Here is a 15,670-nt window from a genome sequence, read left to right as displayed (position 1 = left end):
CGCTGCCAGCACACACTTTCATTTTGCCCGTTTGGTTGTGCATATCATCATCATCATCATCATCATCATCATCATCATCATCATCATCATCATCATCATCTAATTGTATGCCTACTGCAGGACGTAGGCCTCGCCCAGCGATTTCCAATTCCTGCTCTCTTGCGTCAGCTGACGCCCATCATGTGCCTGCAAATTTCCTAATTTCACCACACCGCCTGTTAGTTCTCTGGCGTCCACGACTACACTTCCCTTCCCTTGGCGGCCATTCTGTAACTTCGCATTACATGGCCTGCCCAACTATATCACTTCCTCTTAATCTCAACTAGAACATCGGCTATCGCCCTTTTCTCTCCTATCCACACCCCTTTCTCACTGTCTCTTAACGCATTTTTCTTTCCATCGCTCGTTGGGCGGTCCTTACCACATGATAATCAAGCTTGCTTCGTTAACCTCCAGGTTTCTGCCGATGTGTTAGAAACCGGTATAATGCAATGATTCTGAACTGTTATTTTCAAGGACAGCGGTAAGCTGCCGGTCATGACTTGGTATATACTGCCTGTCCTATGCCCTCCAACCAATTTTTTTTATTCTGCTGCAGATTTCCTTCTCATGATCAGGGTTCCTTGCGACTAACTGGCCTAGATAAACGTATTTTTGACCATTTAATCAAAACTGACTGCCGATTACTAATTCCCGTTCACTTACTATAGACCATTGAACATTACCTTAGTGTTCTTCAAATTATTATGCATATTATTATGCATATTATTATGCATATTATTATGCATATTATTATGCACACTTTGTCAAATAAGGCCATCAACCATTTGTTGCAAGTCATCTCCAGCGTTGCTGAACAAGACACTGTGATCTGCAAACCTGAGGTTGCTGATACATCATCTCTAATTTGTCCCACTCTGACCGCTTGAATACTTCTTGATAAGTGGTTCTTGAGGGAAAGGGAAAGGTTGGCGCTATACTTCTTGACGAATGCAGTGCATAGCAGTGGAGGGACTGTGTCTCCCTGCCTCACGGTGCTTCTCAATCTGTATTTTCCCGCTTTTCCTGCGAAGAATTAAGGCAGCTGCGGAATATTCATAGATATTTGCTAAAACGTTCACGTATGCTTCAGGCACTCTTCGACAACGCAGTGCATGTTTCGTAACCCCGGGGGTTTACTTATATATTCGGTACTTCGGTGTCTGCTTATGTTCGTGAATTTCATGTGCTGCTGCCCGTGCCCCTTATAAAACTCCATTAATGAACAATTTGCGATACTACACATAAATTCAAGTCCAATGAAATCAACCTTGCACGGCGTCGGGCTTTTATTTTATTACAGGAATTTAAATTGAGGTCAATGTTGCGTGTCTTGCGGTGGCAGCAAATAATTGTCGTGGCCATACATGCACAAGAAGAACTGCTCAGAAAAGGCACTTCGAGAGCTCAAACGCTTTGGGCCTAAATGCCCGATAGCGCGCTCAGCGTGCCCCTGAGTGCCTTCAAATCGGGGACGCTATATATCGCCCTAAATAGCCCTGCCCCATTGAAACGACCATCATTCACCGGGCAACATTAATTACAACACGCGAAATACCTTTAGATGCAAACAGGCTTTTCGATTTTCTTATCTCTTTAATTCGATAAACAAATATAGGCGCAATAAGTACGTTTCGCTCAATTACCGACGAGTTGTTCACCGAGTGGTCGATGCGCAATCGCGAGGTCTTTAATGGTGGTTGTCGTACAAGAATATCGAGACCGGAACGTCTCTAGTGTACACCAGCCCAAGGAACAGTCAGTCGTCCTCACCAAAGGCAGCTATAATTTGCGAGCGACAGACTCTGTAAATACACGTGATGCTCAGAACGGCCGGCAGAGCAACTGAGAGCAGTCGAAATTACCGCTAACAAGATCGCATTTCTTCTCGCATCTTCTTCATTCTTTTTTTTCTTCTTTTTTTTTCAACCGCTAGCGCGAGCCAAAAGGAATAATTTATCACCGCGCAAGCACTCGGCACGCCAACGCGCAAGGGCAAGCACGAGGCGATCGCGTCGGCTACGTCTGCGTTCATAGATGCGCCCACGATGTCGGGATTAATGTAAACACTTCGCGGCGTTGGCAAGCATACCTCCCAGCGGTCAGCCAAGGCACCCCGCCGTATATGTGCCCGCCGTAAATTGCGCGCTAAATTGCCTCGCAAGTGCGGACGCGCCTGCGAGCATCGGATGAGGCGGCGGGAACGCGCGTCATCGGCTGCGCCGACCGACCGATCAGAGGTTTTTTAGTCGCGGCGCCCGCGCGTGCTATCTGGAACGATCGTTTATCTCGAGTCGGTAAAACGCTTCCGGTGCGCGAGCAAGCGCGAACTGAATACCCATCACCGACGGACGCACGGAGAAGTACGTACTACAAGAGCGTCCCGTTATGCGGATATTTACTTTTCTCGGCGGCTCTCCGCTCACGCCACGTGATAACTTCAAGGCCCGGAACCGCTTGTACGGAGCATTTCTAGCCGTGGGGCAAATTTAACTATCGGTAACAATCTTGTCGAAAGTCACAGTAAAAACTGCCACGTGGCAAATGTTCGAGTAACAAAGGCAAAATACACATTCGCAGCATTATACGAGAGTGTTGATGTCACAATGACAAAAGAAGAGAGAGAAAGAGAGTGACGGCAAAATTAAATTAAGTTCGACGGTTTCCCATGCATATTAAACCACGATCAGATTACGAGGCTTGCCGTAATAGGGGACTCCGAATTATTTCCATCAGCATGGTGTTCTCCAAGTTTCAACACGCACCTAAATCTGAGTAAAAGACCATTTTTTGCATTTCGTCGTGTCTAAAGACGGCGGGAATCGAACGCGCTACCTCGTGCTCCGCAACAGAACAGTTTAGCCACTGAACGACCGCGGAGTTAACGTGCATGCCACCGCTTATACTTTGCTTCACAGGACACGTGACATTTCAGTGAAAGCCGCAGCTGGCGCCAGCCAATCAGGAGCGCCATCATGGGGGTGCGCATGTCAACGCCACGTATAGTATACTCCCGCGCATTACAGAGGGCCGGCCTGCTCAGCCTCCACCACAGTCTCGATCCCACTCTTGATCTCCGTAGCACGCTGGTAGTTCCCACTCCGATATGTTATCATTATTATTGCGAAATGGCATATAAAACGTCATATCGGCAAAGGACTGGGTATACGGTATGCCGACGTGGCTGCACGGAACTGCGCGTTATACTAAGCCGGATTTGCGCGCAAATCACGAAGATGGCCGCTTATTTATACTCGAAACACCACGCACGAGGCGCACGCATCGCCTTGACGCGCGATGTCGGTAGCACAGACCGGGAGGAAGGAGAGCGGCGCGCCTCCTCACGAAGCGGGCGAGCAGGCCGATTTTCGTGGTCAGTGATTAGGGCGCACGGCCGATTTGGCGCGGTCGCCGCTCGCAAATGATGATAGATGAGCCAGCCTCCACCGCTGGGTGAGGGCCGGGATATAGCTGGTAGTATACTGCCAGTATCGCTGTCCTCTACGTCTTCCTTCTTTTTTGATTCTGTATCTCATAGTTTGCGTGTAGGCACACAACCCTTTACTTATAGCGCTGTCCACCGCTAACTCAATCGACGCTTTTCCGCGGCATCGGAGCCATGCCGGCACGACGAGGGAGGGCGTTTCCGTGTACACAGCGCGATGACATTCGCGCATCGTTTTTCTAGCTGAGGGATGCCGAGTTTGCATCAGTAATCACCACCACTATACGGGGCGCACGTAGGCAGGTGTATATGCAAATGCGTGGCACGCGCGCGTACAATGTGCGAACGATGCGCTAACTTTGCCTCGTAACTTTCGTGGAAGACAGATTTATTGGACGTGGAGGCAGCGAATCTACTAGACTTATATACTATTACACGTGGCGGCGAAGGGCTGCAGTAAATTACGCGCAGTCACGAAGGCACAGTGGCATGCTAGCGATTTTCAGGTTACGTTGTGTCAGGGTGAGCAAGGCGAGCTTCCGGGCAGATCCGGCTGAAATACGAGCTCGCAATTATTCCGTGTTTACGACAGCCCCGCGCGAAGCCGCGCCGCGAAGAGCAGCAGTCGTCGTGCATTCCGGACGGCGGCGGCGGCAATTTGCGATTAGCTGCGGAGAAACTGGCGCCGCTTCCGGGCTTGTTCGGTTCATCGAGGCCCGCCTTATCGTTTCGAGCTGGTCGAGAAGGTGAAAAAGCAGGGGACATTAGCGAGTGATTATATACCGACAGCAAGTGCGAGCACGCCATGACGTGTGCCCGCATGCAATAGCACTCGGACCGGTGTAGATGGCTTTGACTAGTGCTTGACGGATCGCCGTGGCAGATAGCCCTCAACACCGCGCAAAGTATGGTCAGTACCAGTACACGTTTTGAATACAAATTAGTAATAAAAGTGTTTTTCTTTAACTTAATGTCGGTGTCAGTAGTAACGTACGCATAGGAAAAGTATGGGGACTGGCTGTTCCACGTGACGATGGCGTAGTGGTGGAGTACTGTTGAATCTGATGAGCACAAGGTCACGCGTTCAATTCACCGTAGTATTCCGAAGGGGCCGAAAATGAAGAAAACACTCATCTACTTAAATTTATGCGTAGGTTAAATAACCCCGAGTAATCAAAGTTAGTCCAGAGACTTTCACTACACAGTCTCTGATTTAGCGCGATTCGGCTTTCAGACGCCCAACGCGAACTATAAGAATTCAACTTGCGAGTTAAATTTCAAGACGCGCCAGCATAAGCTCATCGTCTCGTTTCCTCTCCCTGTGTGCCTTGCCTCCGATATAGTCGTGATAATCTCAATGCTGTGCGCTACGAGACTAAAAGACACAGCCAGCGCCGCGTATGCAAATTACACCTATCTTTTCCACACGTTTACCTAAAATGGCCTCGTGCTGCTCCTCCCTGTTTGCTTAACTCCCTTCGATCAAGAGCTCCGCCGGCGCTGTTTGCATTTTCCTGCAAACACGGGCGGACCTGCGCATCGCTGACTCCGGAGTAGAGTATGTGGCCGGGCTGGCGTCTCCAATCTTCATAATTGTCTAACGCCTCCTCCGACGCACACAACGATGGTCGCGAAAGAAAAATGTTTCTATTTAGATGTATAAGCATGGGAATGTAAACTATATACGTCAGAGCCGGCTATCCAATATCCCAAATTCGTTACTAAAGGGAATATAAAAAAAGGAAAAGAACGAACAAAATATCAGAAAGCAGGATACACACAAGAATACGAGCGCAAAACGTTTGTCTCATGTATGGGCACCAGCGCCGAAACAGAGAGGCAGGGCAGGGAGGTTGCAACTAGACGAGCGTCCGGTTTACTACCCTGTACTGGGGATAAGGCAAAGGGGGAATAGAAATAGAAAAATAGGGAGGGAATGCGAGAATGAGCACTGCGCGCACAGAGCAGGACACTCAGCAGTACTATACAGTCGGTCATTGAGAGCGGTGTTCCTCAAAAACTGCAAAAGCGCCCCAATAGCTTACTGCGCCATCGACAGATGTGGCCAGGGTCCAAGCATTTTTGTTTCAGAAAATGTTCAGCCAGAGTCCAGTCGGCTTAGTGTGGTCTCAGGGTAATGCTTATCAGGACATTACCACGGTCCAAGAACTTTGCTCACTGTGAGAGGACGTCTGTCGAGGGCATTCAAACGGTCACGCAGGCGAACTCACTGTTGGTCATATTTATTAAATTCTACGACAGTAACTACACAGTAACTATACAATGTGCGGACGTTCATCTTTTGATATGACACAAGGAATGAGGCGTGTATATGCTACATCAAAGCATAAACGATGGAGAGAGAAAACATTTATTTGGATCATCTAGGTCGTTCATCTTGAGGCCGAGTGGATGGTGTCCTCATTCCAGGACCCCACTGGCCATGGCTGCTCGACGCACTTGCTGGACGAGAGCTTCTTGTCCCGCCAGGGTATCGCCCGTCAGCTGTACCTCCCACCGCTCAAATGACGTGCTAGGCGCCTTTAAGTGTTGAGGTTTGCCCCCGCACCCCCACGAGATGTGAAGAAGCGCGTCGAACGCGCGATCAATCTTTTGGTTCGGTGATAACCGCAGAAATGGGTTAACTCTGCATAGTAGTGAAGACTTTGCATGTTCGTCGAACCACGTGTCTTTGCAAAGTTTGTGTTGCAGCCACGAATAATTGTCAAAGGATAACTTTACGAACATGTTGTTGTTGTTGTTGTTGTTGTTGTTGTTGTTGTTGTTGTTGTTGTTGTTGTTGTTGTTGTTGTTGTTGTTGTTGTTTGTTTGTTGTTGTTGTTGTTGTTAACTAATGCTTGGCGACTCGTGACCATTCGAGCTTTCTTGATGGGCGCCCTCTAAACGTGCTTGGACCGTGCCAGTGCCCTGATAAGCTGAGGCATGCGACTTCGCGGCTTCTTAGCGCACAGCGATCTTATGGACTGCCTGTGGGTGACTGAGCTCAGAATAGCCACACCTAAAGAAGCCTACCTTCTCATTTTATGCGCATAAAATTGAAAAAAAAAAACGCGTTTGAATGTTTGAATGCCAATTCTGTATTATGCTCACCACTTATTATGCTTATGTTAAAATTTGGTGGTCACATACTGCATAAAAGTTGTATGGCCAGGGGCGTGGCTAGAAATTTTTTACAGGTCTGGGAGGGGTGGAGGAAGGGGGGTGGAGGCTCGGCAGGCTGCATACTAACACACAAATTTCAGATGGGGGAGGGAAGGGGCACGTGCTCAGAGTGCCTCGATACTGCGGGAGGCGGCGCTAGTTTCGAGGCACCCTAACACCCTGGCTACGCCACTGTGTATGGCATTCCCCCTGTAACCCGCGGTGACGTCAATTGCGTGCTTGTGACTCGTGTTATAGCGTGGAGTGCTTGTTACTTTCATCGTGTTCTTTTGGTCTTTTTTTTTTCTTTATGGATAGTGCTCGGGACTTTGGGAGAGCCGGCTTTCAAAAAAAAAAAAAGGAACATTTAATGTGAATTGGGAGAGTCGTGAAATTACGCAAGAAAAAAAATAGCTCGCGGTCCACGGTGGGAAAAACGCTTCATGTTCGTAGTTCACATGTCAGCTGTGCTTTTCAGCCTTCATAGTTTATCAGTTCAAGCGTCACTCCGGCACAAGGCTGACACTGTCCACTTCTCGGTAACAACCCTTACACCCCCCCCCCCCCCTCCTCCTCCACAAGAGCCGGCTATGAGTACGTCTACATGACGTCGCGATGTATAAGTGCACAATGGGATTGAATCGTTGTACTTAGACGGGCGCGATAAGCCTTGCAATTGTACCTGCAGTCTGTCCACCTCTCAGACACTTGTGAATCCACAAATATGACGGGGATACCCAACGACAATTTCTAAAACGAGAGAAAATGCGCGTTACATTTTGGCGATTTACGGGCAACTCGCAATAAATGCGCAGGTATATAGCAGCTGTCGTGAGCGACGTCGCACTGATGTCTTTGCAGTAACCACCGACTGTGCAGAACTGTTACACAACACCATCTTTATAGGACAAACATGACAAGGCTATACAAGCTGGAGCCGGTATTCAACATTTTCCGACCTTACTTCTATACGTTGTGCTTTTAAATTACTGCAGTTCCTAAACTCGACAGACCTAAGTGAGCCACGGTCGGGCGAGTGGGGAGAGGGACGCGCGCTTGGGTGAGCCGCTGTAGTTTCGGCGTGCACCTCCGAACAATGCGACACTCTCAGCGTTTTTTTTTTCTTTCTTTATCTATTTCTTTTAACCCATTAACCCCTTCTCTCTGCTTGTAGAGGGGGTTAAGTGATTAAAAGCAAGCCGGCCGAATGTCTAGATGACCTCCCAGTCTTTCCTTTTCTTTTCTCCCTCTCGCTCCCTATCTAAATTGGCTGTTTCAACTGACATAGCTGATTTGAAAGTACCCAGGATCGGAACGTAATATTATTACATTCTAGGAGATCGTAACAAGACGCAACGAGTGAACATAATTTTTATCGTAGGGTAACACCATGCAATTAACAAGCTGAGTGCTCGAGCCAGCTGTAGATTGCGGTGCACGACTAGTAGACTATAACGCCAAAATTATAGTCTAGGGCTCATTGGCTATTCCCTGAAGCGGATGGCCTATAGGAAGGACCGCCTGTAGCCTGTGGCAGGGTCTCGCGCGCGTTTATCCGCCGCCTGGACTCAGCGCCATTTTAATTATCTCTGACGAGACATTTTCAGTTCGGATGAACGATGAGCACGCAGCGACAGCACCGGATGCTCGCCTCGCGCAAGGCGATTCGTCGTATAGCAAAAATCAATAAAAAACAACTAACGCAAACTGGCGCGACAGCAAGAAAAGAAATGCAACACACAAACACACGTATACATGTGACTCCGCAACTGCTCGATTTCCCTCGCGGGAAGCCTCGATTACACGTTCGCGCAGAGTAAATCGAATTTGCCACGGAACACAACCAGGGCGGTTGAGCCCGCATGGATGTAAACTGTGCATTACTTGAGATCGCGATTCCGTCTGGTGTTCTCGCTGTTCAAAGCCTGTTAGGAGAGTGCTTCGATCGACTCGCATTGCGATTTGAAAGTGACTGGGCACACTATGCGCGCCATTAGTTACTTTCTCTTCTTCCTTTTACGGCGACAGCCTGTTCAGAGCTGGAATCTGGGTTCGCGGTGTCTGTCCGTCCGTCCCCTCCATCTTTCCTTTCCGCTACGCCGTCGTCTTCGCCGGGCCATCTTTTCACTCTGAGCTACAACTCTCACCTTATGGCAAAAAAAATTTCTGCCTACGCCACTAAGAGACAGTGACTGCTGACCAATTAATGCTTCCATCTGCTTCGGATTCCAGCTGCTTTTGGAAGATGGATGTTCCCTATATGGTTTTTGCTCGGTGAATATCTTGGCATTTCATTACGATGTGCTGAAACGTCCCCATTATGTTTGCCGCAGCAGACACACGCCTCATCCGGCCAGAGAAGAGCAGTTGACGATCTGACGCGTTGACGAAAAAGAAAGATTAAATAGGCAGTCACACCTAAACGCGAGCAATAAATAATAAAAAAGGTCGTCAGGTACGCGTGCACTCACACTGTCAGTCCTTTGAAGTTATGTCACGCATAATAAAGAAAAAGAAAACCTTGCACTGTACACGACGACCTCCTGGCAAGATCTGGAGAAGGCCAAGTTCCAAGAATAGCTGCTGCATAGGCTTGCTTCGTATATATTTGCGTAGTGCGCTAATAAATTAAACTTAGCTGCAAGCCAGAGCTGGTTGTGTGTCAGTTCGCATTTGTTCTTTCCGCTGCTGGAAGTCGTAAGCTAAGCGTTGCAAACCATCCCGAACGAATACTTTCCCGAGTGCCGACATCTGCACTTCTGTGAAAGGCGTCTGAGCGGTACGTGCGCTGTTATGCTAGGAATGCAATTTTTTTGTCGCATTTTGTCCCGCACCTTTGAGAGACAATACTTGTGAGCCTATATCAGCAGGCATATAGGTGACCTGAAGGCAGAAGTGTACATGCATAGCGTTGTACACGCCACATGTACACACACTGCGTGAGCGGGTAAACAATAAGTTAACCGCTTCGCACAGTGTCAGAAGTGCTCCGGACGAGCCACTTTATAAACACACGTTGTCGCGACGTTAAGCCTTTTTGTCGAAGACGTACGCGTCAATAAGCGGCCAGAGTTTTCTAAGGCATCATCTGGCTAACAAGAAGGGAAGGAGGCGGGATGTTGCTATAGCTGCAGGCAGACCTATATAGTCTCGCAAACGCTGCCGGCAAGAGCGCCACCTATCAAGTGCGGTAGATTAGACTGAAGCTCGCCACAACGCACAGATGGAAGACTATAGCGATGAGGCTAACAGGACATCACCGCGCCACACAGCATGCATGGCAGCCGCATCGACAAATTTCGCTCGCGTGCGGTCTCCTATATACGCTGGCTGGAAATATAGATTTCGCGCTCTACAAAGTTAAACGAAACAAAACAATAAAATAGATTAAGGTATATAACACGCGTATTGACGGAAGAAGGAAAACTCATAGACGTCTTTATCGATACCAATAAAGGTGATTGCTCTTCTACTTGTTTTCTTCAATCCCGCGGGCCACGTCGTCGACTCCTTTTTGAGTATACGTTTGTTCACGCGTATGCCTATATATAACGCTCTGCCTCGCGAAAAATTCATCTTTCGCACTGCTCGCGAAAAAAAGATATAGAGCCCGTCGCGCGCGAACCACCACGGGGCAAAAGAAAAAGAAGAAAGAAAAGAAAGAAACTCGTACACGTCTTTATCGATGGCACTAAAACGAGGCTGCCCTTATCTTTCCATCCTGGGGTCGAGTTAAGCCTATAAGCGCGGCGGGATCGGCGACAGACGGGCGTATGCGTACGTTCGCGGGAATGATTAAAAGCGGTGTACGCGCCGACTGCGCAATCGGACGACGACGGTCTTAATGAAGGCGCGCTTGAAGGCTTCGCGCGCCGAGTGGCGCAGACGCAGTAATTGCCAGATGCTATCAAGCGCGCGCGCGGGACATCATCGCTCAAGAACGGCGGCCACGGCGGCGGCGGCGGCGGTGGCCAAAGGTGCGGTAATGGTCGCCCCCCTGCCGCGCACGTGCGGTCAACGCCATGGGACGAAGGAATCTGCTGCAAGGAGCACGCAGTGAACCACCGTGGAGGAGGACGGTGGCACGCGTGGCTGCTGTGTGGCGGGGCAGCCCGTATTCCGGCCTGTTATACAACCCCCCCTCCCCCCCCTGAACCCCCCCTCCGCGCGAAGTGACCCATTTGTAAAGAAACTGGCTGGGCGGCGGCGAAGTCGCGACACGCGATCGTGCACGCCGCAGTCGGTGAGTTGTGTATACTACGTAAGATACGCTAAACTATACGACGGGATTTCCACTGAGCTTTTGTTTCGCTCACTCGTGCGGGGTTCTATAGTTTTCCTTTCGTTATTGTATTTATTCTTTGGATGTTGCTGTATAGGTCACGCGCTTGCGATCATTGTCAGTGCCGTGACGCTAGGGGATGTAGGAAATGCGGTGGTAGATACACACCGCTGCGTCGTAAAGCTCTCCTTATTACAAGCGCAATCGTCGTTTCTTTTATTATTATTATTTCCATTCCTACTTGTATTATGGGGCAAGAACTCCAGCCACTTCACAGAGAAAGAGAAGTAGGAGAGAAACGCCAATGAGGTGCATTATTATTATTATTATTATTATTATTATTATTATTATTATTATTATTATTATTATTATTATTATTATTATTATTATTATTATTATTATTATTATTATTATTGGTAGTAGTAGTAGTAGTAGTAGTAGTACTAGTAGTAGTAGTAGTAGAGTATTCACGCATGTAAATTCAGCACAAAAAGGGGAGAGAGAAACGGGCTAGCAGTTGCCTCTTGAAAGGAAAGCCACGTCCGCCTGCTTGAAGAGAAGGAAACACAGAAAGGTTAAAGAGAAGAGGAAGGCACAGCAAAACACACCACGCACATCGCACACATGTAGTGTACGAGCACTGCATACGAGAGTGGAGTGTGTTCATGTGAGTTTGTTATGTCCTGTGCGTATCATTTCATTTATCATCGCATTGACCAGGAGTATAGGACGCTATATATAGGCATGCTGCCGAGGCAGACCTCTCTCCCCCTCTCTCTTTCTCCCTAACGGAAAAGAATTCGGGGAACAGCTCTGCGGTCCTCGTATATATTGGAAGCTCGACCATTTGGGAACAAGAATTTGGTGAGCGAAGATAGTGTATAGACCAAGAAGTTGGAACTTGTTTAGCAAAACAAATTAAAAGACGATTGTTGAAAATTGGGCGTTGTGTAAGCAAGTGACCAAGAGTTCCACTGCGGCATCCACAAGCCCGGTACGAAGGCCGCGGCTTCTGACACCACTGGTGGTTCCGCTAATGAATCTGCCACATTAAGCATCCGATGAGCAACACCTGCTGGGGGCTTACCCAGACACGTGACGTTTCTAGAATTCCTTGTTCAGACGTGCTGGCCTCCGCAGTGACCGACATGCTGACCTAACTTAACCTAACCTAACCTACCTAACCTAACCTAACCTACCTTAAAAAAAAGAAGAAAAAAGTGAGCAGGAGGGCTCTTTCGCAGAGCATTCAATTAAAGTGCCTCCAGTGATTTATGTAGGTTGTGATCTCTTGGCGACAACTTCATTCGAATGTGAGCGTCGCAGGTCACCTAGAGTATAATGAACCGAAAAAATCAACAAGCACGGCATTAAAGAATAAAAGAAAGCAGATTTCAGCGACGCCATTATTACACGCCGGAAGCGCTCCTTGAAGCGATCGCCGTGATGACGCGGAACCTCTTCGCCGTCTGTACACACACGCGCCACGTCGCATGACGATGTTTCCACGTATATCTTAAATGAGATATTTTTTTTTTTTTTTGCCTACCCTCCCAGGTAAAACGTGACTGCTGCTGCTGTCCGATCGACCGGTATCTCGGCGGATATATTTGTGGATATATTGTATGCGAATGTTATATGTGCGCCGAATGCAAATGCCAGAAAACCGGCTTTAGTAATAACACTTGTATGCTGACCGACAAAGTAGTGCCGGTAAGCGCACCTTCTTTCTGCGTAATAAACAAAAAAAAAATCATTCCTACATAAAACCTGGACATATAATGTCGGCTCCTAGCACACCGAACTCTTAATGCATAGCGCACTATAATCAACGGATTCCTTTATTTATATGCCCTCCCGCTCACTTTTATTTAGCGATCCGACACTGGGTGTTCGCCCATTTTCGACCAATCCATGCAGAATGCGTATGTAGCTATGTGACCAACAAGAGATGCAGAATCCTTAAATGTAGCCAGATGTGCGTCGTACCTGTCTGTGCGTGCACCTGTCACCGCCTTCGTCCTCGTAACATCGCTGCGTAATCGTCTCACACTGTTCATCTGCCTGATTTGGAGTTTGAATTTTGGCATAGCTCGTGAGCCCGGCGTATGGTATGGTATGAGGAACTTTATTGGGCCCTGAAGGTCTGCATGAGATCTGCATGAGTTTCCTTTCTTATTATTATTTTTTAAAATCGTTGATTTGAACTTTCATTAAGAATGAAATTTCCATGTCGGCGCGTTTCTTTCGCCCTTGAATGCGCAGATGCAGATCAAAGTTAACCAAGTCAAAGCGCACCTATTGAGTTATCGGTGTTTCTGTGCTCGCACCGCTCCACTGTTTGATCTGTTAATTAAATTTTCTTTCGTGATTGAGATCATTCAGTTTGGTTGAAGGAATGTTTTAGACTTGCTGGCGCTTCTAATAAATATATTGACGTAGAAACTCGTTCATTATTTATTTTTCCGGCGATCTGCCGCAGGTGACAACAATAATGAGGACAAGTTGGAAGGATACGGAAGAACGGTCGGTGGAATGTGGCACAAATTCAGTCTCGGTCGCCACAGCGATCGAGGAGCTAGCGCTGCCAGTTTAACATTTCGAATTAATACCGTGCGTTTCATTCTGTGCGTCCGACCGGAATCCCGTGGCACTTGGCTCATTGTCATCTCGTCGAAGGAACTATGTATATAGGATTCCAAAGTGAGAGGGAAAAAAAAACGATTTGCGACGTCTGCAAACTCGTTAAAGAAATACGGCTGTAAAGAGGTGCCCCGAGGTATACTCGCGAAACGGAATATTGATTGCAGAGACGTGGCTCGCACCACTATAGGAGCATCTTTAATTTCGTCACCGCAAACACAGCCGCGGTCATCGCACCGCTCTAAACTTCACTGCGGGCGCCTGGCTTCATAAAGTTGACACGCAGCGTGTAGGATGTCACAGAGCGTTTACCTGCTGTGCTTCTCGAGGTCCATCAGCTTTATATGTCTGTCTGGCTGTCTGTGACTGTCTGTGACAGACTGAATCAACGATGAACGCTTGTGCATGTGTGTGCGTGCATAATTTGAACTTTTCTTATACCTTTCCTCTCGTCTTTCGCTCCCTTTTCCCACTTCTCCAGTGCGGGGTAGCCAACCGGGCTATGCCAGCTGAACCTTTCTGCCTTTTGCTTATCATCTCTCTTTCTCTCTTGTCGTCTACAGATTAACCCTAAAGGTACAGGGAGCTTCTCGTTAGAAAGCGCCTACGTAGCTCATTTCATCTTGGTCGGAAGATTTGCATCTCGGAGGGAATTTCATCCCGTACCAAGTGCTGCACGCTCGGGGGTCGTCGCTGAAGTTTTTACTATAAAGTATTCACACACAAAACACTTCAAAAGCGATGTGTCACCTAAGCCGCTGCCTAGTTCGAAAGCCCCTCTGCCCTAACGTAATCTCCGAGTAAACATGTACTGTCAAGTTCAAAGGGGAATGCTTCAGCTGTCCCATAAAAAACAAAAAAGTAAAAAACAAAACAAAAAAAGGAACTACAAAATGTAGAAAGGAAAAAGCCGTTCATTTGAAAGGCTAATAAGCAATAGCCCAAAATGAGAGAAACTAAAGTTCGAAATATAGTTGTTCTTACTTTTTTTTTAAGCACATGCTTTTGGTGGACGCTATAGGTAGCCTCCAGGCAGAACGTGCGCCTAGACAGATTTGTAGAATGGCATGAATATATCTACGTAAGCATACAAGCATACAGGAACCTTTTCCGAGCTTGTTGGGAGGAATGAAAATCCAGTTGTCGTTTCGTGACATGGATTAACACTCCCAGTGTGTTCAGAGTCAACATTGATCATTCGCGAAATCGCCAGGCACACTAAGCAACTCTAAGCCATCATTTAACATCACTAGGCGATGTACAGAGGTCTACCCATCACCGGTTAACAGGGAGTTTGAGGACACTTGAGCGGCCTTTGCATTAATTAGTAAAACAGGTGCAGTGTTTAGTGCACTTACTGTACGTTTAATAGACGGGCATCGATACCGACTTTAGGTAAGTTGCGATGCATAAATCCATTGTTTTGCAGGGTAACAAAGGGCTTCAACGTCTGGCAACTTCTTCTCTTCTCAAACTGAATTCACGAAGTTCATTTTTTTTTTTTTCCGAGTTTCTATTGGCTCACAATGTATTTATCAGTCTAGTGATGCATAGGCTTTAAAAATGTTATCAAAAGCATCCGTAACGTTATTTGTTTCCTCTCATCAATTTCGGTTGTTATAAGGTGTTCTCGGAAATGCTCGTATTAGTTATCGCACATAAACTGAAGCGTATCAAGCGTAACCGTAATGTCCATGTAGCTTCGTCCGATTCATGACTACTCGATGGAAGAAAAATACAATGCTCAAAAATTTAGAAACTAACTTCTTTTTATCTGCGTCGATTGATACACCAGAAGTTCAACGATTTAATTGGTGCGAGTGAGTTTTTTTCCACGTACAGTGGAAGCTTTTGATCTGTAATCTAATTACAACGCGTTGCGACCAGCTGAGGTGATGATCAGAGGAGTGGCATTTTACCTGCGGCCTCAAGGACGGCGTGTGCTATTAAATTACTGTCTATCGCTTACGCGCGACTGGCTTTCGTCGCGTATGCGCCAACTATCGCGACATTACGATATTTCTTCTCATTAATAGCAGTTTTCTTTTATGCAAATCCTCTTTAATTAATAATGTTGAGCGCTCGAACTGGTAAACGTA

General features: G+C 47.4%; 1 protein-coding gene across 1 annotated transcript in view; it reads right to left on the bottom strand.

The window, feature by feature from the left end:
- Positions 1–15,670, bottom strand: part of LOC119450003 (serine/threonine-protein phosphatase with EF-hands 2-like) — a 222,924-nt gene that overhangs the window by 205,833 nt on the left and 1,421 nt on the right. The window lies entirely within an intron of this gene.

The sequence above is a fragment of the Dermacentor silvarum genome, chromosome 4 (genome assembly GCF_013339745.2).
Source record: "Dermacentor silvarum isolate Dsil-2018 chromosome 4, BIME_Dsil_1.4, whole genome shotgun sequence".
NCBI lineage: Eukaryota > Metazoa > Arthropoda > Arachnida > Ixodida > Ixodidae > Dermacentor > Dermacentor silvarum.
This window is presented reverse-complemented; position numbering and strand designations above follow the sequence as displayed.